The sequence below is a fragment of the Schistocerca piceifrons genome, chromosome 4 (assembly GCF_021461385.2).
Source record: "Schistocerca piceifrons isolate TAMUIC-IGC-003096 chromosome 4, iqSchPice1.1, whole genome shotgun sequence".
Classification (NCBI taxonomy): Eukaryota; Metazoa; Arthropoda; class Insecta; order Orthoptera; family Acrididae; genus Schistocerca; species Schistocerca piceifrons.
Window position 1 is genome coordinate 115,229,091 of NC_060141.1, and position 21,626 is coordinate 115,250,716.

Below are 21,626 nucleotides of genomic sequence, written 5' to 3' on the forward strand. Positions count from 1 at the left end.
ACTAATATAGCATTTAACATCTTAAACAAGTCCATTATATATCATAAAAGAACATATTCATAATTAAATAAACTAAACACGCTCTCTGGCAACATAATACTATAATGAATTACCTACCTCTTTACTGTGGGCATTGTACTTTTTGCTTCAGGTAAACCGTATCTCTGACAGTTGATTACATTACACTTTGCAGAGTGAAGTGGTACTGGTTGATGTGCGTGTGAATTTCCCATTGCCCATATTCTGTAGTTCTGCATATGCCCTTGGAGATAGAAGTGCTCTTTGTTTGCCCACAGAATGTTCCATGGTTATTCACTGTCCACATCCATGCAAGCAGAAAATTCCAGAGCAAACATTTGTCTTGCTGGCAGTTCAGCAGGAAGCAGCTCCTGAACATTGATGACTCTTTATGGATAGCAGTGCAGGATGTGTTGTGGGATTTTATGCACTATGCCTGCAAGCATGTTCAACGTTCGGGCAACTCCTCTTGCACTGCGGGTTTACACACCACTGCTGGACCCCTCCTGCAGCGTTGTGTCCACATCTTTGACGACACCATATCAACTGCTTTCCTCTCTCTGTCACAATGCACTTTTAAAAGAAATGGTCCTTCGAATTTTGCTTTCATTCTTTCCAGGCCTTGAGCAGACTTGGGACCAATGCCTTTTTTCATACCTTTGAGCGTCTGGCACTTCTGCAGGGCTTCTGGCACATTGTCACCATTCTTGTAAATTAGCTTTACCAGCAACAGGCAATCATTTATGGAGGTAATCATGCTGGTTGTCTCGGATGCAAACTGAGGAACAGCCATGTGCTGTGTATTTGTTGGTAGACATATTCAGATACTTACAGTGCAACCTATTGGTCAATTTTTTGCGCCTAAGACATTTCCCCCCTGCGTCAATTATATGCTGTTCATATTTGATGAAATTCTGAACAGTAATTCTCTTTCTACAGCTCTTTGAAACTGCATATATATTCTGTGAGACCTGTTTGAAGATTCTGAGGCTATTTCAGGTGGTGTAAGTAGGTATGATGTTCCTGAATCAGTTACTGAGCCAGAGCAAATAAGTTATGTAAGCTTCCAGTCCTAACACCCTCTTTTCGTTTGATAGGGCTTGATACACGGTGCAGTACGTAGTGAAAGATGTTCTGCATTCATACCTGGTTTCTTGGCACATTTTCTGTTTCGAGCAAATTATGATGTATGTGTCGGTGTATCTTTCCTTGATTGTTCATTCTGAATAGTATTTGGAAAATGCCTCTCAGTAAATTTTGGGAATTCTTGCAGTCAAAATACCTGTCTGTACTAGCGTTCCTCTGGTCTGTGGCATAAGTTTCAACTTTTTCTCTTACCAGAGACAGATGAAACTATTTTTCACCAACTGCAACATAGTCGCATATACAAACAGTGATCCAATACTGTCAAATGTTTTTTATTCCAGTCTTTGATCACAATATCAATTCTTTAGACAGATGAAACTATGCTTCTGGCATTTATTATTCTGTTGCTACTCTGAGAATATCAGGAACATTTAAAATACACAGGTTCACTTTGTGGAAAAAAAAATCTGCAAAACTCTAGAGTTTATTGATTCTTTCAACAGTCTTTCTACCAGCACACCCCCAGTCTCTCTCCCTGCCTTTGACATCCTTCTCCCTCTACCCACCTCAGACGACACTACCTCCAATACAACCAGTCCATCTGCCAAGAAACAAAGCATTGGCACTGATAGTCCAAATGGTACCAAGAAGGGGCAGAGGTATTTGTATGTGTGAGTAGCATGCGTGTGTGTGTGTGTGTGTGTGTGTGTGTGTGTGTGTTTTACTGTCAAAGGATAATTCCAAAAGCGAACAACTTTCCTTTCTTTTGTGCGTGCCTATAAAAAACTCTGTGCTTCTGCTTATCAAAAACTCTGTGCTTCTGCTTTTCGGTGAGTGGTCTCCCTTAATCCAAAAGTTTTTTCCAGCCTCAAATATTTATTTGATATTGAGGGTGGTTCACATCCATACTTATCTTTCATTGCATGAATTCATAACATCAGTGGATGTAAACTGAATTTCTCCTTGTTTCAGTTTGTCCTGTTGTTTTGTCGTGTTGTGGTTGTTCCAACAAACAGTACGACCTGCAGTTGTGCCATGATTATGAAACCACAGGAACAGGTCCATGCTTGAATACCAGTTGTCAATGTAAAGAGAGTGCCCCCATTCTAATTATTGCTTCCTGAGTGTTGCATTATTCCTCAAATTGTGGAAACCTGTTTCCACCTGTTTACAAAAAAAATCCAGGTCATACCTAGTCCAACAGTCAAACCTACTTTGTTTGGAGGAAATTTACTGTTTGAAAGACAATCACCCTTTGAGCAAGAGTAGGCTTTAGTCACTGGAGAGCTTTTGATGTGGGTGAATTGTGCTGTGGAATGTTTAGGAACTTTTATCAACAGTATTGTTTTTTGATTGTTTTTTTACAATTTGTCAACATCTTTTTTAATTTAAAATAACCTTTCTCTTTTGTATTACTGGTAGAGTTATCACTACCCTCTCAGAATTTAAGAGAAAATCATCTCTACATAATTTTGCTGGAAGAGGAGTTTTCAGTTGTAAGTCTCTGAACCATGTTTTTCACACAAGTCATAACAGCTGTGGAGTAATACAGATTAACAAAAGCTGTTTCTTTCCACATTTACAATCAGGAATTCACCGATTCTGGGATAGTTTCCTTGGTGTGTAAATAAAATCTTTTCATTTCATGTATTTCAGATTTGATCAGAGATTTTGTTACAGATACCAGAAAAATTTAGTATTGGAGGGCAGCGTGGAGGGTAAAAATCATAGGGGGAGACCAAGAGATGAATACACTAAGCAGATTCAGAAGGATGTAGGTTGCAGTAGGTACTGGGAGATGAAGAAGCTTGCACAGGATAGAGTAGCATGGAGAGCTGCATCAAACCAGTCTCAGGACTGAAGACCACAACAACAACAACCAGAAAAAAACAGAATACTTGAACCTTACCCTAATCTACACTTGTGTCCTGACACTTAATCATCATCTGCTTCACAAATGAATGAAAATAACTTTTCTTCCATATTTCACTAAAGTATGCTCTTCGTCTTGATATTGATTTCTAATTATCCCACTATCACCCCTACAAATAACATCAATTCTAGAATGAAACCAATAATAATTCCTTAATTTAACAAGTGTCAGTGATGAGAAGGGGAAGGATTAGGCACCAGACATGCCAGGTTAGAAACAACTATCTCATTTGCCTAGATTGATTTGAGAAAGCAATGGAAAATATATGATCAAGTTTAATATTCAATTTTTTCCTCATGAATTTCGTTCTCATAACTAAGTTAAGCGAATCCAAACCATTCACACACAGAAGACTAGAAGTAGTTTGCACGGAGAAAAACTTTAGCTTGTAAACCTATGATGGAATGTTACGTTTGTCTTTTACCATTTGCTTAAACCCCACTGTTGCTGCTGAACAAATTACGGTGTAGGGCTTAACTGTTTGTACAGAAGTAGGTCCTAAAGAACACTCCAGGGAGTTTCTCAATCACCTTGTGATGTTCTCAGCCAATGATCCACTAGTATATCAATGTGGCATCTTCAGTGAATGGGAAAATGAAGGCAATGCATCTGAATAATGATCAGTAAACATCTAATACTGTTTCACTTTTTTGTGTCCTGAAGATTTCTTATACAGTTTTTTAGCCCTATATCGGGCCTTGTCCAGTGCTTCAGTCTTGTCAAACCATAGACAGTCAAGGGTACATCTCGTGCAACAATTGGACATTGTACAAGGTGTTCCATGCCCTGTCAGATTTGTTGTCTGCTTCATGTCTGGGCACCCATTTAATAAGATTTGTTTTGAGTGACACTATACCTGTTCTGATGTGATTAAGTGTTTTTCACATCTTCCAGCTTGCTGTATTTCCACTGGGCATCGCTTATGAAGCAGGATAGTCCTTCAGGCGTTCACTTAGCTCAGTTGTGAGAAATCTCTTGTCGAATTTTCATCTGTCTGGTCTGCATGAAGCGCCATGTAGCAGTTGATGTGCATTGGAAGTCTGCTTGAATTTTTCTGTATGTTCATGGACAGTTCTTTGGGATTCAGCGTCTGAGAATCTGGCAGCTTTATATAACAACTCACGCACTCAACTGCAGTCTCAGGTAACTGAAACCACACTTTAAGATGTCAGAGAATTGTGCAGATGTTCAGTTAACTAGATAAAAAATCAGTAGTGTCATATCTCAATGAGAAACTTCAAACTTTTAGCACAGTAGAGGAATTATGGCTCAGGTTTAAAAGAATAGTTGACAATCCAGTGCATTGGTTAGATACATACCCAGTAGAACAGTTCATAATGGCAGGGAATCTCCATGGTATTCAGTCACTGCAAAGAAACTTCTAAAGAAACAGAAACTACTGCGTAATAGGTTTAAACAAAACATAGGACTATAGATAGAGACAAGCTGAGTGAAATGCATTTGGCTGTCAAGAGGGCAATGTGTAAAGCCTTCAGTGTCTACCATACCGAGTATTATCAAATGATCTTTCACAAAACCCAAAGAAATTCTGATCATATATAAAGGCTGTTCATAGCACCACAGTTAGGTCCAGTCCCTAATGAATGAGACAGAAACTGAATTTGAAAGTAGCAAAGCAAAAGCTGAAGTGATCAAACAGTCCACGGGTGTACTGCTGGTTCATAGTGTTCAATGGGCACAATATTTCGGTGATCAGACAAGTTGCCATCGTCAGGTGCACTGACTAACTGAGCTCCTGAGGATGTGCAACCGGCTAATAGCACTGCCCCCACGAGCTGCTCCTTCCACTCCTGCAGCTGCTCTTCGGTGGTCACAGACACACTAGCTTCAGCATCTGTGATAGCATTGTTGTAAGTACTCTGTCTGCCCTGATCGCTAGATCATTTTATTTGCTGAGAGTCTTCTTAATTAAACTCAGTACTGGTTCCTAAGCCTTGCAAAGATTATAACCACAATCTTGGTTGATGAGATCGTCCCTGGTGCAAATATCAATTGCTTCTCTGATGACGCTGTCCCAGTATTTGGAAGTTGGTATGTTAGTACTCCATCGTGTAATTGTAGGGCAAACAGTGTTCTGCGAGCGCTGGCTTGTTGGGGTACATCAGTCATGTGTGCTTCTGGTGTTATCAGCAACATTGTTTGACAGTGTGGCAATTGACATGGAACCTTTTATTTGCTGGCCCTCCGCAGTCAAGATAATCTTTTATGCTTGCCAATAATGCTCATGTTTTATTGGGTGGACAAAAGACAGTTTTTACTCCATGGTTCTTCAATATGCGTTCAATTTTAGGTATCATGAGGACAAGATTAGAATTATTACAGCATGCACAGAGGCAATCAATCAATCATTATCCAAATGTGAATGGAACAGGAAGAAACCCTAATAGTTGGTGCAGAGGAACGTTCCCTCTGCCATGCGCTTCACAGAGGTTTGCAGAGTATGGATGTAAATGTAGAATGTCTGCTCATCGGAGGTGCTGACTAGTGTATTTTGTGATAATATGGGTTGTAATATTTTTCTCAATATGTAAATGACACTACAAAGTAAACCAGTACAGCTCACTTCATCAAACCATAGTCACCCACTACAATAAAACGCTTACTTTGTGTGGTCTCAGCTGCCCGAGACTGTGGTGTGGTGTGTGTGTGTGTGTTGTTCTTGTGTGTGTGTGTGTGTGTGTGTGTGTGTGTGTGTGTGTGTGTGTGTATTATATATCCGACGAAAACCTTGTTGGCAGAAAGCTTGTTTTCTGACAGTCTTTTCATTGTCGGCTCAGCATCTTTGCTATGTGATGAGTAGCAACTATCCTTTTCATAATATTGTTACAAAACACTTTGAAGCAAATAATACATTCCTTGAAAATGGTAAAATTGTTTATCAATCTCCAATTGACTGTAGTTAATATCAGTAATTGAAATTATGCTAAAGATATACTATGGCCCAATTGCACATTACTGCATCCCACACTCTATTGCTGGCACTTACTGCGTAAGCAACAGTAGACCAAGAACACCTGCAACAAAACCTACCAATACGTAAATGATGCAGGTGCACATTCAAAAAGTAAACTAATGCGAAAAAATGACTGTAGTCTTACAGGTTTGCCAGTTTTCTACTCTTCTGGAACCCTGTTGCAAATGTATGTTGTAGAGTCCAGCACTTCTCATTGAACAGTAAAAAGTATCCTGGCGACATGAAGGCATACCTTATGTCTTATGTTCACCAAATGAATGTTGCTGTTCCTTTCAGACAATTTCATGTCAACTATAGGTCTCATTTGCGAGTAGATTTATTGTGATGTGAAAGTAACAGTCCTAGGCTTGTTAACACTATAACGGTGGAGTTTTTGACATTTCTAGAATAGTGGAAAGCAATTTTCTTGAACCCTATAAAATATTTTCATATTTGACTGACACAGGTACTTTAAATTAGTATACGTTTATCCCTATCTTTTTGCGAGTTATAACAACAATTATTTAACATGATTATTTACTTATTTCAACAAAGCAAATCTTACCAGTTTGTCGTTATTCGTGCTAATAAATTTCCCAAACTGTAGCCTTTATATATAACTAATTTTAGAACCTTCTAACCAAATTTAGTATTTGTGGTCCATGTTGAACTCTCATGTTTTCTACAAATAGCTTTGTTGTACTCAAGTCATTGGAATCTGCTAGATGTACTTCACACAGGTGACTTTTTTTTCATGCACATTTTTTCCCCATAAAGCTTTTTGGCACTTTACACAGTTGTCGCTCGTTTTGTTGCCTTTGCAGATGCTAATTTGGCACGTCTCCTTCTTTCTAGATAATTTTGGTCCTGTATTCTCTTCTTTTGTCTGTTCTTCTTCTGCTCTTTCAATCCCTTGAGTTCATTTGCCAGCAGAAGTACTAACTTCTTCCTTTCCATTTTCTTGTTTGCTACTATTTTGTAGATGGCCCATGTCTTTATTGCTGCCATGTCCAAGATGATGTAGAAGACATGCATTGGCCATCTCCTATGTGCAATGTTTGTGTTATATGTACAAGTTATTTTATCAGCCACGTCCATCCCATACTTTGTTGCATCGTAGAATGTTATGGTGTCAGGTTTCGACTTTCCTTCTTTGCTTATTGCTACTTCAGTATGCAGTGTACTCTGAAGAATGCAGTCTTTATTCTATTTTTCCTTGCTATACAGCCATGGTGCAGTCTGTGTTGCCAGTCTGGTGCAGGATGGTGGCAGATTGTATTTCAGCATTTGGTACCTGATGATGTCTGTGAGCTTCCTAGCAAGTTGAAGAGATGTGTTGTATGTCATCATGTTTCATTCTTAATTTAGAAATAGCTGCATGAGACACATTGTACTCCCTGCAAGCATGTCCTCTTTTCCAACGTATGGGAAACCATTACTTCATCTATGCCTGAGCAGCAGTCCAAAATTTGAGACTCAGTTGAGTGAACCTATATCTTGTTTTCCTTGGTAACAGTTGCTCGTCTATATGAACACTGTTTTCCATTAAATTTCCCCAAATTTCAGATACAAGAGCAAATTTGTTGGCTGGCAGGCATTGTTTTTCATTTAAATGGAAAAGTTGGAGAAGCTCTTGAAATCTGTCCCTTGACATGAAGTGTTTGATGAAGTAGGCACCCAAGAATGCGACCAAAGATCATCTGCAGACTTAGCTTTTATACAGATGATGCCCCAAGCATATATGGCAGCTATCAATTGTTCCAGTTCTTCAAGTGACACTGTCCAATCATTATTTTTTAGTGTTTTTGAGCATTTCATTGTGTGTGTTTCTTAATGAGCCCTAGCATCACTTCATCAAAAATAAGACAGAAAGCTCTGATAACAAAGTCGTCCATTTGTTGACAAGTATAAGTAGTTGGACCTCCTCTCTCCTTTTGGATGTCCATAGCTGACCTTTCTCTAAAAGCTGAGGAATTGGCAATGTCCCACTCATTTTCATCCCTAACGATCATCTTTGTAGAGGTATTCAACTGGACCTGCTGTGACAAATAAGGTGAGAATTATTGTAGATCAGTGTCTGAAACCACCTCCACCAATTCCTCCTCTCACATTGTCTTCATCTTCACTTGTCTGGTACAGAATCGTCATCTTCAGCACTGAAGTCGATTTCCAATTTGACATTTGAATTCTCTAAGAGACATAACATTTCTTTATCAGAAAGTCCACAATGGCAAGAAGTTCTAAAAAGTCTTTCATGTGAAAAGAACATTACCTAAATGATACAATGTAAGCTTTGGCAGATTGTAATGTGCACATGCCTAGATGCGACAATGTGCAGAAGCAACTCTACATAATTGCTGATTGTTACCACTTTTTAGTTGAATTGTTTACGTATATTCAGAGGAGAAATTACAGTGGTATCAAATTGTCCCAGTTCTAGGTATATCACATGAAATGACCAAAAAAATTTGAATATTTTTGAACTCCTAATACATCATGGTAAAGAGGAGAAAAAATTATGAAGATTCACATAATTTCAAGACTGAAGTAAAAAAATGGATATGAAATTGAAGAAAAAAAGTATGATAGGATGCATTTTGATCCATTCTGCCATTCTGGTGTTAGACATCTACATGAGTGGTGTTAATTAATACTGCATATGACCCAGACACTTGCTTTTACATTAAAAATATTATTTCTTCTTGAACTGAATTGCCCTAAAATATTGTCCCTGGCAAAAAGAAAGTATGCAAAGTAAACAAATTACTGGGAATCATTGGTTTCTCTGTAGACAGTCACAAAGATAGCCACCTTGAACTTCTGCAGGAAGCTGTGAATATGTGCCCTCCTTGAGAGCTTACCATTCACTCTGGCTGGTATTTTCTGCTTCACTAACATGCCTTCTATTGAATGTTGTAGAAGAAACTGTTGTATGTGCTGTGTTTTATTATTGTGAATCAGAATTGTTTCTCCCCAAATCAGTATGTAAGTCAATTTCTCATTTAAATCTGAAAGAAAAACTCTTGTGCTTGTATCACCTGCAAACAAAACAGCATTACTGTTATCTTTTGCAGCTGGTGAAGCAGTAATGTATATCATGTAATTAGATGGATAAAAAAAATCTACTCACCAAGCAGTGACAGAACAACACACATATAAAAAAAAAGGTTTTAGTTATGCAAACTTGTGGAGCCAGTGGCTTGGTCTTTTGGCAGAGGGTTGAAGGGGAAGGAAGAGAGGTGAAGGGAAATGACGGGAGAGGTTTAGGAAAAGGAATAGATTTCGGAAAAGTCGCCAAGAACCCCGGATCAGGGGGGACTTTCCGAGCGGGATGAGAAGGAAAGACTGACCAGTGAGTCTCCCCTGACCCAGGGGTGGATGTCCGAACTCTGCCGCTTTTCCTAAACCTATCCAGTCCTTTTCCTTCACCCCTCTTCCTTCCGCTTTAGCCCTTCTGCCAGAAGGACCACTGGCTCTGAAAGCTTGTGTAAGTAAAACCTTTTTTGTATGTGTGTTCTCCTGTCACCACTTGCGAGGTCCACCCCCCTCCCCAGCCCAAGAAATTCCATTAGTATGGATGCCTGAGGAACACTACAGGTTAAAATACCATATTTATATCTCATTCTGTGCATACATTTTTGAGATTTGAAAGTTGCCTGAAGTGTCGTACAGTAATCCTGGGACTAGTTGGGAAGTGAAGTGAAGTGTGATTTTTTAAAAATTTGTGACCTATTGAGTTGTCAGTAAAGGATATTACCTTTGTAGCTACACTACACAGATAGACTCAATCTTTCGTGTGATGCTGCTTCTGATGATTCATTGTTATACTGTATTAAACTTTTACACATTGTGCTATCTCACATGACCCATTTTCCAGTTCCTACAGTCTTTTCTTAAAATGGCTGATTATCTTACCATTTCCACAAAGAACCAGATGACTACATAAAGAATAAAATTATGATTGGTAAACCTGTGCAGCATCCATTTAGTAAGAAATTCATTAAAGAGGTGGAAATGGTTTTATAACCTTGTAAAAGTTGTGGTTAAAGTGCTGCACTGTTCCATCAGAGTGATAATTCTGGATTTTTACACTATGTGATCAAAATTATCCGGACACCTGGCTGAAAATGACTTAAAAGTTCATGGCGCCCTCCATCGGTAATGCTGGAATTCAGGCATAGGTTCAGTCAGGTGCTGGAAGGTTTCTTGAGGAATGGCAGCCCATTCTGTACGGAGTGCTGCCCTGAGGAGAGGTATTGATGTCGGTCGGTGAGGCTTGGCATGAAGTTGGCATCCCAAAATATCTCAAAAGTGTTCTGTAGGATTCAGGTCAGGGCTCGGTGCAGACCAGTCCATTACAGGGATGTTACTGTGCATTATGAACAGGTGCTTGAGCGTGTTGAAAGATGTAGTCACCATCCACGAATTGCTCTTCAACAGTGGGAAGCAAGAAGGTGCTTAAAACATCAATGTAGGCCTGTACTGTGATAGTGCCATGCAAAACAACAAGGGGTGCAAGCCCCCTCCATGAAAAACATGACCACACCATAACATCACTGCCTCCTAATTTTACTGTTGGCACTATACACACTTGCGGATGATGTTCACTGGGCATTCACCATAACCACACCCTGCCATCACATCGTCACATTGTGTATCATGATTCATCACACCACACAATGTTTTTCCACTGTTCAATTGTCCAATGTTTACGCTCCTTACACCAAGCGAGGCATCGTCTGACATTTACCGGCGTGATGTGTGGTTTACGAGCAGCCGCTCGACCATGAAATCCAAGCTTTCTCACCTCCTGCCTAACTGTCATAGTACTTGTAGTGGATCCTGATGCAGTTTGGAATTCCTGTGTGATGTGCTGGATAGAAATCTGCCTATTACACGTTACATGGATATCTGTGTATTACGTATTATGACCCTCTTCAACTGTCGGCGATCTCTGTCAGTCAACAGAGGAGGTTGGCCTGTACGCTTTTATGCTGTATGTGTCCCTTCACGTTTTCACTTCACTATCACATCAGAAGCACTGGAACTAGGGATGTTTAGGAATGTGGAAATCTTACGTACAAATGTATGACACCAGTGACACCCAATCACCTGACCATGTTCAAAGTCCGTGAGTTTCAAGGAGTGCCCCATTCTGCTCTCTCGCAATGTCTAATGACTACTGAGGTCACTGATATGGAGTACCTGGCAGTAGGTGCCAGCACAATGCACCTAATACAATAAATGTATGTTTTAAGGGGTGTCCTGATACTTTTGATCACATAGTGTACCTGTAACATCCTTGTCAGTAAGTCAGTTATGGCCAGGAGACCAGAGCATCAGTGCTATTGCAGGGTGTCTACGTGGACAAGAAAAAGAATTTCCGGATTTTTCCCGGATTTCCCGGTTAAAAACACAATTTCTCCCGGATGAAATTACGTATAAAGCGGGTGAAAATACATCCGTGTTAAGCAACAGTATACTTTCCCTCTGAGCTGTAAAACCTATCAGTCCTTTGAATCGTAAAGGTCTTATACCGGCGGAGGATGTCCCAGCACTTTCGAAAATGAAATCCAGGAGAAACAATGCGTTTGGAAAGATGTTTGATGCGAGACAATGTGCACAGGGGTTATTTTCGTATTGCGAAAGTATATACACAAATTCCACAAATTACAGCACGGTAGCTTCCGAAACTCTAAAATAGAGATTGCGTTGAGCGATGCACTTTTGTCAGCCAGTCATAGCTCATGTCACGTGATCTCGCTAGCGAATGACGGCAGTTATTCAGACAGGGTGTATACGTGGACAAGGGAAAAAATTCCCGGATTTCCCGGTTAAAAATACACTTTCTCCTGGGTGACAGTATATTTTCCCTTATCAATCCTTTGAATGATTATGGTTTTATACACGGGCGTACAATTTCCCAGCACTTTAGAAAACCAAACACAGGGAAAAAGACACGTTTTGGAAATATCTTTGATGTGCAGGAACATGTACGCTGCGTATTTTCGTATTACGAAAGTATACATTGCAATGCCACCAAACACCGCATGTTACTTTCCATTGGATAGTTTCCTAATCATTGAAATCGAGATTTCGATGCGCTTTTGTAAACCGTTCATAGGTCATGTCATGTGATCTCGCCAGCCGATGACAGCGGATATTCAGAGCATAGGGCACATGATGTAGTCAGCAACAGCAACATCACTGTTAAGTAGCACGAACACACAAACAGGGAAAGTTAATAGTGTAAATTAATATAGATAGTGTTGCCACAAGAAAAGCAAGGCTTTCACATATAATATTGGTCTCAAGCTGCAAGAGAAGCTAAGCTTTCGCATATACTGTTGATCTTTTTTGCGTGTGTTACACTTTAAGATATATCACACAAATGTGCCAGTAAAATTTTTAATAATGACATAAATGTCTGATTTTCAAGGTTCGAAATTTTTCTAAATGGCTTGTCATCAAATAGTTGATTTTTAAATGAGAGTCAAACACTCTGTGATTAAATAAATTCATGGTACATTCTTGCAAATAGTTCGACTTACGTAAAATGATATTTACTATTCGCAATATTTTCCCGCGACCTGTTAGAAACAGGTTCGTTTCAGCAGTTGCCAGAGAGTGCAGATAACAGGTGACACCGCGCTTGGGTAGCTATCATGACGTAGGAAGCCCGTATGTACGTACGTGTAAAACATTGAAAAATCATCCATTATTTCATAAAAGAAACAAGACATCAGAGGATACTGCAAGAGCATCGGAATTTCATGAACGATATTAAAATGTGCACATTTAAAGTGCATACTTAAAGGGCATATTCGTTTGTCCAGATTCCCAATGAAGTAGACCTCGACCTGATATTAAGATTTTCAGTGTGGTTTTTGGGATGGAAATTTTCTTGGAGCACCAGTACTGTATTATATCATGTTTGGTTCTTTATTATGGCATAATGCCATACGTGCTAGAAAATGAAAACATGCACTTGAAATGCAGCGAACAGTTGAAACTAACCAGAACTGTTGAATTAAACATTTCGTTTCAAATAAATTGACTGCCTCTGCGGAAAAGGTTAACAAAACTCAAATTTCTTTAGCAAATAGACAAAAATAACATATAACTTCATTGTTCCGCAAGGTGATTAACACTCGAGTGTCAGAAAGGTGGAAATAAAATAAAATCTGAAACTAATGACAGATTTCAGCCTTCTGTACTTATGTGAATGTGTTTTAATTCACTTGATAGCTCCCGGCTACAGATATCCTGTTTGTTTTCATTTGACGTGAGAGTAAATGAAGGGGGAAACAACAAAATCACTAAATGTAAACACAGGTCACTTGGAGACTAGCCACTATAACTCAGACTGCTCTGCGCATCAGCCCCGGATCTACGACATTTGCGAATTTTCAAAATATGTTCACCTTGTAGCGCAAGTCTGAAACATAAAACATATGTATTCGAGGAAATGTAAGATATATCATTTGGTCTTAAGTATGCCAAGGTGCAGTGCCATGTCTCTTCATAAAGCATTTTTCTGCCGCACGTCCAAACTATATTCAGGAGAGTGGAAATTGAAATGTCCTGTGGTGTCTCTCCTGCTCCCAGTCGGCCGGTTTGACAGCCTGCCCCTCTTTTAAAAAATCTCGCAATTAATAGCAGATGGGATTATTTGTAATCGAGAGGACAAGAACTTTTCAGAAAATCTGAACTCTTTATTGCCTATTAATTAATAACTTGCTGTTTTGGGTGACATATTTAATTAAATATAGGATATATAAAACCAATACTGACAAGAGATATCCAAGAAATTACACATTTCTTCAAACCTCAGCTGCTAGCATTTTTTTTCTCTCTAATCTTGCTACAGCTTTGCATGGCATGGTTCTAATTCTGCAAAAGAATCTATTACCTCATCACAGTTCGTCAAACGTTTTGCTACATGAAAAAATGAAATGTCGTTATCTAGTACTGAAAAAGCTGTACAAATAATACCCAAGACTGGTGTGGTTTCTCAATCTGATTACGACTATTTTGTCACTGCTAGATAAAACAAAATAGGCCTTTCTAATGTTGCAGAAATTTTGTAACACACCAAATAAACGAGACTGTTTTGGCACAAATGGCCATTTCTATAACACGACAGAATCTAATCCACGAAGTACCAATATCAGATGCCCATTAGGCCTACTACAAGCAAAAAGCCTTATGTTAGGAAATAGTTTCACATTTCATTCATAGGCACCAGCTTCTCAAGCATGAGATCGAAAAGTAGTATTACGAAATTCTTATATAAATGTGGAATCGTCTTATTCTTCCATAATTTGTGTGATGTCCACGTTTTTTCTCCTTCCTCCTTCTAACAAACAATCTTGTCATCACCAATTCTGTAGCTATTGCTGCCACTGTCAAAGTTTGTTCGACGATTAACTTCACTAACTGTGCCAGAATCACAGGTTTAGTTACCCTGCGATTATTTTCCGGTTAGGCGTTATTACGTGTTCGAACAACACGTTTTCCGCATTACTTCCAGAATAGAACTTACGCGGCTGCTAGCTGGGGACTGTACTACTGGTCCTTACTAGTGTGGCCAAAAATTTTCTGTCAAAATTTAATTTTCTTGGATACATCTGTTATTCCTGTCAATCGTTTATTTTCATTCTGATAGTCTGAATCTATGGATTTCGCTAGTAATTATAACAATGCTGATCATTCACAAACCCAATCAACCACATAATCAGACAGCGATTGGCATTTGTCTGTTCAGCTTTACTCCCTCGGCTCGTATAGCCCCGTCCTCTTTTGTCTGCGGAAAGTTTATTTCTAGACGCTACGAGGATTCTCCTGACAGACACATCACGTACACTATGCATGCATTCAAAAGTCAACTTATGATTCATCCAGAAATCAACTTAAAATGTGTTCAAAAATGTTCCAAATCCAACGGGGAAGCGTTTCAAAATCATATGAATAATCGCGCAAACGTGCGCTGGATGCTAGGCGCATTGTGAAACAAGTTTTTTTCCTCAACAATATGAATTTGGCGACCCCTTTTCCCGGTAGCATCTAGCTGCTTGCTGCGACTGCTTGCACAGCCAACAGCAACATTACTGTAGTCAGAAGCTGAAGAATCTACTCTCAAACGCGACTCAACTGCGCATGCGCATGAGCATGAGCCCGCTCGTAACTGCTAAAACGAATCTAATGGAAACAGTTGTGACTTCACACTCATCGGAGGCAATTTGTTGTTATGAAGCATTGCATAGTCTTCCTAAAGCCTTTGACACATTTTGCTGTTAGCAGACGCTTGCATGAGCACTTTGTGTCATTGTATATGGTGCATTTCCTTTGCAATTTATTTTCATTTTTTTTCTCTCGTTTATGTTCTATTGTTGAAGTATCTGCAGTACGGGGATACAGTAATATCCTTTGATACAGTATCGGTTCTTACCAGTCAAAATTTCAAAAAATTAACTGAAAACTAAAACAATGAAAAATTCCCAGAATTCTAAAAAATTCCCGGGTTTTTCCCGGTTTTCTCCCGGATGAAAAAATTCCCGGATCTCCCGGTTGTCGCGGGTCGTATACACCCTGTATTGAAAACATCAAAGAGTTTTCTTATTTTTAGGAGTTATCATCTTATGGAATTGTCTAAATGAAAACACTTTCATCATTTGATCTTTTATTTCCTTTTTGACACTATTACCGTTTTAGCTCTATTTTCAAGTGATTCATTACCATGTTGTGATAATTAGTCACATTGCAAGCTGGAGAATATGTTATGCAACACCTGTCCACATAGCATACATCATGTCAGTGTTTACTTATGTGGCATGCCAAACCAGCATTAAGTACCAGTTCAACACCAATCCAAATCACAACTTACCATCTGGCACAGCTATAGGCAGATTTCATTGCAGACACTACATACTGTGTCAGGGGTTAGGTATGTCTGGCTTTAAATGTTTATGCTGGGTGAACATTCTGACACAACCAGTCACGCTCTGTATGTATTGCAGAAATACAAGTTACGGAGCATGTCCTCTTTCCCTTTCACGTCTGATACTTCCTTACACTGTGGAGATTTGTCTATTGACAATCACTTTTTATTATCAAAGTTTTCCTTAGATGACATAGTTCTTTGTTAAAGAAATTGCAGCAGCATTGATACAGTATTCTCTTTTGGCAAATGGTCCCAATAGCAATACCCAAGAACTTGAAACATCATCTACAGTGGCCTGGAAAGCTTACATTCTTATTTCATTTTAATTCTTTATCCCCTCTATATTCCAAATCTGCATCCATTTCTTCTTGTATCACATCAGCAGATAGTTCATCCAGCTGAGAGGCTCTTAACTATCTCATTCATCCTTTCCACTCCCTCCTCTGTGTTTAACAGTGGAATTCTATACATGAGCATCACAGATTTTGATAAAAAATTTTATGAACTATTGCACACATTCCCAATGAACATTGGTAAAGTGTCATGATCATTAACAGAATACTTCCAGAGATATAATCACAAGGTCTTAGAATACAACATTTCATTCCTCTTAGGCTTTTCAATAGTAATTGAGGGCAAAGTAGACAATTTTACTAAAAACATAAAAAATGGTTATTTGTGGCCCATTTTTACATAAACTCTTTTAAACTGTTTTTATTAGAAAGGCCAAGTTCTAAACTGCCTGAAAGCTATGTTTGGTTTTGCAATGTGATCATATAAGGCCTTAAAAAACGGCAACGAGGTGGAGGTGCATTGAAAGTGGGCCATATTCTTTTGGTACTCAAATTAACTTTGACTCCTTTTGTTATGTTCTACAGTTGTTTAGCAATCTCAGGAGAAGGCAATATCAAAAGTCTGTGTGACTAAGAAGTGAGATAAAGTACAAACAACTTCACACACTTACAGAAAGAAGTGTCTTTCATTGCAATGAGTCATGAAATATTTCAGTCTTTTTTCTGCTTTAACTACAGAATCAAACTGGTTATAAACTTTACAATTTAATTGTGTTTTAGCATAGCAGTGGAGATCATGGTGGTAAAATTTTTGTATTGCAGCTACAGCACACATCATATAAATAGCCTTTAGGTTTTATACCATTGTCACATTGTGTAAATTTTTTGATGTTCATGGCAACCTTGCTGACATTTTCTGGAACGGATTCATACTATTGAGAATTATTAGTAGGTCTTTTTATTGTGTAATGATATTGATGTGCTTATTTAATTCTAGTTTAAGATATAGCATACTTTATGTTAGCATAGTTCGCGGTTAATGTGGAACATTAGTGTACTGATGAAAAACTGTGTAAATGTGTTGCTGTGGTCCGTGGTGGCTTAACCGCTGCTGGTTCCTTTTAAAAGTCAGAAAATCAACATCCCCATTGCCGTAGGGGCCATGCCTGATAGCTATGCAACAGCAGCCAAGGGTTGTGTTATTACCATGTGTTCCCAAGCCTGATAAAGGTTTCTTTACACAGGATTCCAAGCTGGTGATATAAAATAAGTGTCAGGGGCCATAGCTAGAAGAAGTCTCTTTAGAATCCGAAGCTTACAGTTACTTCAAACTACTTGTTTTTTTTTATAGGTTTCATTAATTTGCTGTATGTCTTGAGGAAAAATTTTGATTTGATTAAGAACTCAAAGAATTTTGCTTTTCAGGTGTGATTACCTCAAGTTGTTAGAGCCACAATAAAGAGAAAACAAATCTTTTTATTGGATTCCATATTCCATTTAATTTTTTATAAAAGGAATTTTGTAGAACTGAATGCTGTTGAGATTTCTAATTTAAATGAAAGAGCTACTTATTTGCAGTTTTTTCTGACTCAAACTCATTTCCTAGTCATCAGGCCTTTTGATATTATCTCCCACAGAGAGTATTAAACAATTGTAGAGGATATTGAAAGATGTCAGATTTAATTTGAGTACCAGCAGAATATGGGCCCATTTTCAGTGCACCTCCACCTAGTTGGTTTTTAGGGCCTTATATGCTTAGAAAGGGAAACCAAATATAGTTTTTTAGGTGGTTCAGAACGTGATCTTTCTAATGGAAACAGTTTGAAAGAGTTCTGTTGATATTATGTCTCAAACTTGTCAAAAACCAATGGGTACACAGTCGATAGCTGGCTATAGGGTCAAACAAATGAGTATATCTGTGAAAGTATTAAAGTGATGGAAGTAAAACTTTACCAATGTCCATTGGGAACATGTGTGAATGTTGACACAAAATTTCAGAAAAATCAATGAACATGCAGTAACTTTCTCCAAAAGTTGACCACTTGGCATGGAATGGCCCAGCTTTGTTATTAATTTTAGCAGAAGTTATTTTGATTTTTCTGTTTGTTGGATCATTCCTTGTAGCAACCAACTTTTTCCTGCAGCCAATTTGCTTTATTTTCCTTGCAATTCCAATTTATCTCATCCTAAGTGATGCCTGTTCTGCATTGCTTCCTTTTGTCCGTCAGTTAAAGTATTTCCTCTGTTACATGCAATTTCATCACAGTTTCTTATATTTTTATCTGTTCAACTTTTTTGATTAGCTTTCATATGCATGTCTTTTCTTCCTGAACTGAGCTTCCTACTGAAGTGTTCATTATTGCTGTATTACAGGCTTAGCGAACTTCAGATACACATCTTCATTCCTCAATATTTCTGTTTCCCACTTCTTATATATACTGCTTCTTCCTGGCGATTCTTCTAAACTTCACTGTACTGTTAATCATTATTGAAGTGTGATCTGTGTCTGTATCTGCTGTGGGATATTCCTTACAATCTAATACTTGATTTCAAAATCTCTTTTAATGTAGGTGATATCTTTTTGTGTCTCTTTGACTTTTCATGTATACCTCTTCCTTTTATGATTTTTGTACTGTATATTTGCCATTAATAACTGAAACTCAGTGTCTTTCTCCTCTCTCATTCCTATTGCTGAGCCCATATTCTTTCATAACTCTGCTCTCTATTCCTTCTTCTACTGTAGTGTTACAGTTCCCCATGATTATTAGATTTTCACATACCTGAACATGCCAAGTTACGTGTTCAGTTCCCTCACATACTATCTCTATCTCATCATCTTCTGCTTGTGATCACAGCGTATATACCTAAGTCACTGTTTTTGGCATTGGTTTGGTTTAGAAGCTGTTTAGAATAATCCTGTCAAACTGTTTACAGTAATTCACTTTTTGCCCTACCTTCCTATTTAATTCTGTCCTATATTCCTCTTACTAGAATCATTTATCTTCTATCTGTATAACTTCACTGAACCCTTTTACTTCTAGACTTAGCCTTACATTTATTTTCAGAATTTATAATTTCCCTGCTACATTCAAAATTCTGTCATTCCATGCTCTAACTCATAGAATGGTACTGCTTTATTGATTTTTCAGTATTTTTCTCGTGATACTCTACCAGAGGTCCAATTATCTTGGAGAACTACTCTGGTATCATTTTACTATGGAGAGATCATCCTGACACCTTTTCAGTTGCAAACCACATTTCCTGTGGATACACTTCATGGGTTTTTAATGCAGTGGTTTCCATTGCCTTGTTGACCAATAATGATTCTTATGCCATCTGAGGCAATTTCCCATTCCCAAGGCCCTGAACCGCTACCCACTCTTTTGACAAAGGCATTGACTAGAATGTGGGCCACTCCTTGGCCATCATATGTAATTATTGTTATTCAAAACTTAATCAGTGGCTGGACCATAGGACTTTCAGATTAGTAGACACAAAGATGGTAGACCTAGACCACAGTGATACAGTGGGCCTAGTAAAATCCATTTTTCAGGTTTGTCTTCAGTTTAGTTTTATTAAATTGCACAGAAGAGTTTCACAAAAATATCAATTTCTTGTACAAAGTCCATTATATACGGTGTTCATTTTAACTGAAGACATTGAAATATCTCAAAAACTACACATCACATCAAGAAAGTTATAATTCCAACTTATTTGTCTCAGAGGGAAACACTCAACGATACCACACTGGACCCACTACCCCTAACTGTACATGGGCAGCAGAGATCAACTTTGAAATTTTCAATGGGAACCTCCCTTTTTTATTGCAGGTTACAATTCTATGGCAAAATCTACGTGCGTTTCGTCGTAAACATTTTCTTCATTTCTCCACAGATGGCACTGTAATCAGTGGAATAGAAATGGGTATACAATATTAATTTACAATATGCTACTCAGTGGCCCTTAAATATCCAATGGCACCTGAGACTCCATCTCCTTGCTGCGAGGGTAGGACAGGCCAGCATTTCACAACTTTTTGTTGAAAACCCCATTTGCAATGTTGTATGCCTCTGACACATCAAACAGGGTACTACTTGACGTGCCCCTCTGGCGAACTGCAAAGTATCATAACAGACAGTACACTGCGACTGGAGCTCACTTATTATGCAGATGTAGAACAGATAGCGGCTCTAAACATTGTTGTATTTGCGCAGTATTTATTGCCTGCACATCTACATATCATTTGGAGAACAGATGTGCAAGTGGATTATCAATGTTGCTACCACAGAAGAAAAAATTGAAATGATACTGACTTGTGAAGAACGTAGGAGAAATGTTGAGGCTGCTGTTGCCGTGTGTGCAGAGCATTTTTCAGGGAAAGGTCGCGCTCATTCGTTCTTTTACAAAATTGTGAACACTTTTATGTCTGATGGCAGCATATGGACCGGCAAAAGGAAACGAAGCAAACGTGTTACAGGGGAAGCCAACGAAACAGCTGTACTAGCAGCAGTGCAGCACAATCTGTGGATAAGCACTCGGCAATTACGCTGCGATTTCAATATGTCCATAGGTAGTACTGCATCCTCATAAGTATCTCTCATACCATGTGTCACAGCATTGAAACTTCATGACACTTATTTTCATAATCAGGTAATGGTTTGTGAATAGGCACGTCAACAAATGCAGACGACCCCCACATTCTTTGCTGAGGTACTATTTTCCAATGAGACTATACTCACAGACCATGTTAATGTTAACTGGTGTAACAAGCATTACTGGAGTGTAGACAATCCCCACTGTTTACGGCAAGTTGTCTATCAATGTCCGCGGTTGATTAACATATGGTGTGGCATCATGGGGAGTAACGTTGTTGGTCTGTATTTTATTGATGATACATTGAATGGGCATAAAAATTAAACACTTTTGGAACAGGAGCTACTAGTACTATTGGAGGATGTTACACTGGGTGTTCGACAATGTGGTTTCAGCCTGACAGTAGCCTAGCACATTACGCAGTTGAAGCATGGGAGGTATTAGACTGTGTTTACTCTTGATCAGTGGATCGGCAGATGTGGCCCTATTAATTGGCTCATTATGTTGCCAGATTTGACGTTTCCAAATTTCTTTTAGTGGGGATATTTAAAAGATAAGCTGTACCAGCAAGTGCCAACAACCGTGATGTTGTGGCGGCTTCTGCCACCGAATGTATCAGGATGACCAAATGTAGCAGGAAGACACCAAATGTAGTGGGTGGGTGCCAGGAGGTATCGTATTAAAACTCGGCGAGAACTTTCCAAATGATTTATTCGTTTCCACTACAGTCTTCCGTTCCCCTCGGTCTGCGTCACGAGGCCCAGCAATGCTGAGGAAGCACCCCAG

General features: G+C 38.7%; 1 protein-coding gene across 3 annotated transcripts in view; it reads left to right on the top strand.

Moving 5' to 3' along the window:
- Positions 1-21,626, top strand: part of LOC124794878 — a 79,210-nt gene that overhangs the window by 49,092 nt on the left and 8,492 nt on the right. The gene's annotated exons all lie outside the window — the stretch shown is intronic.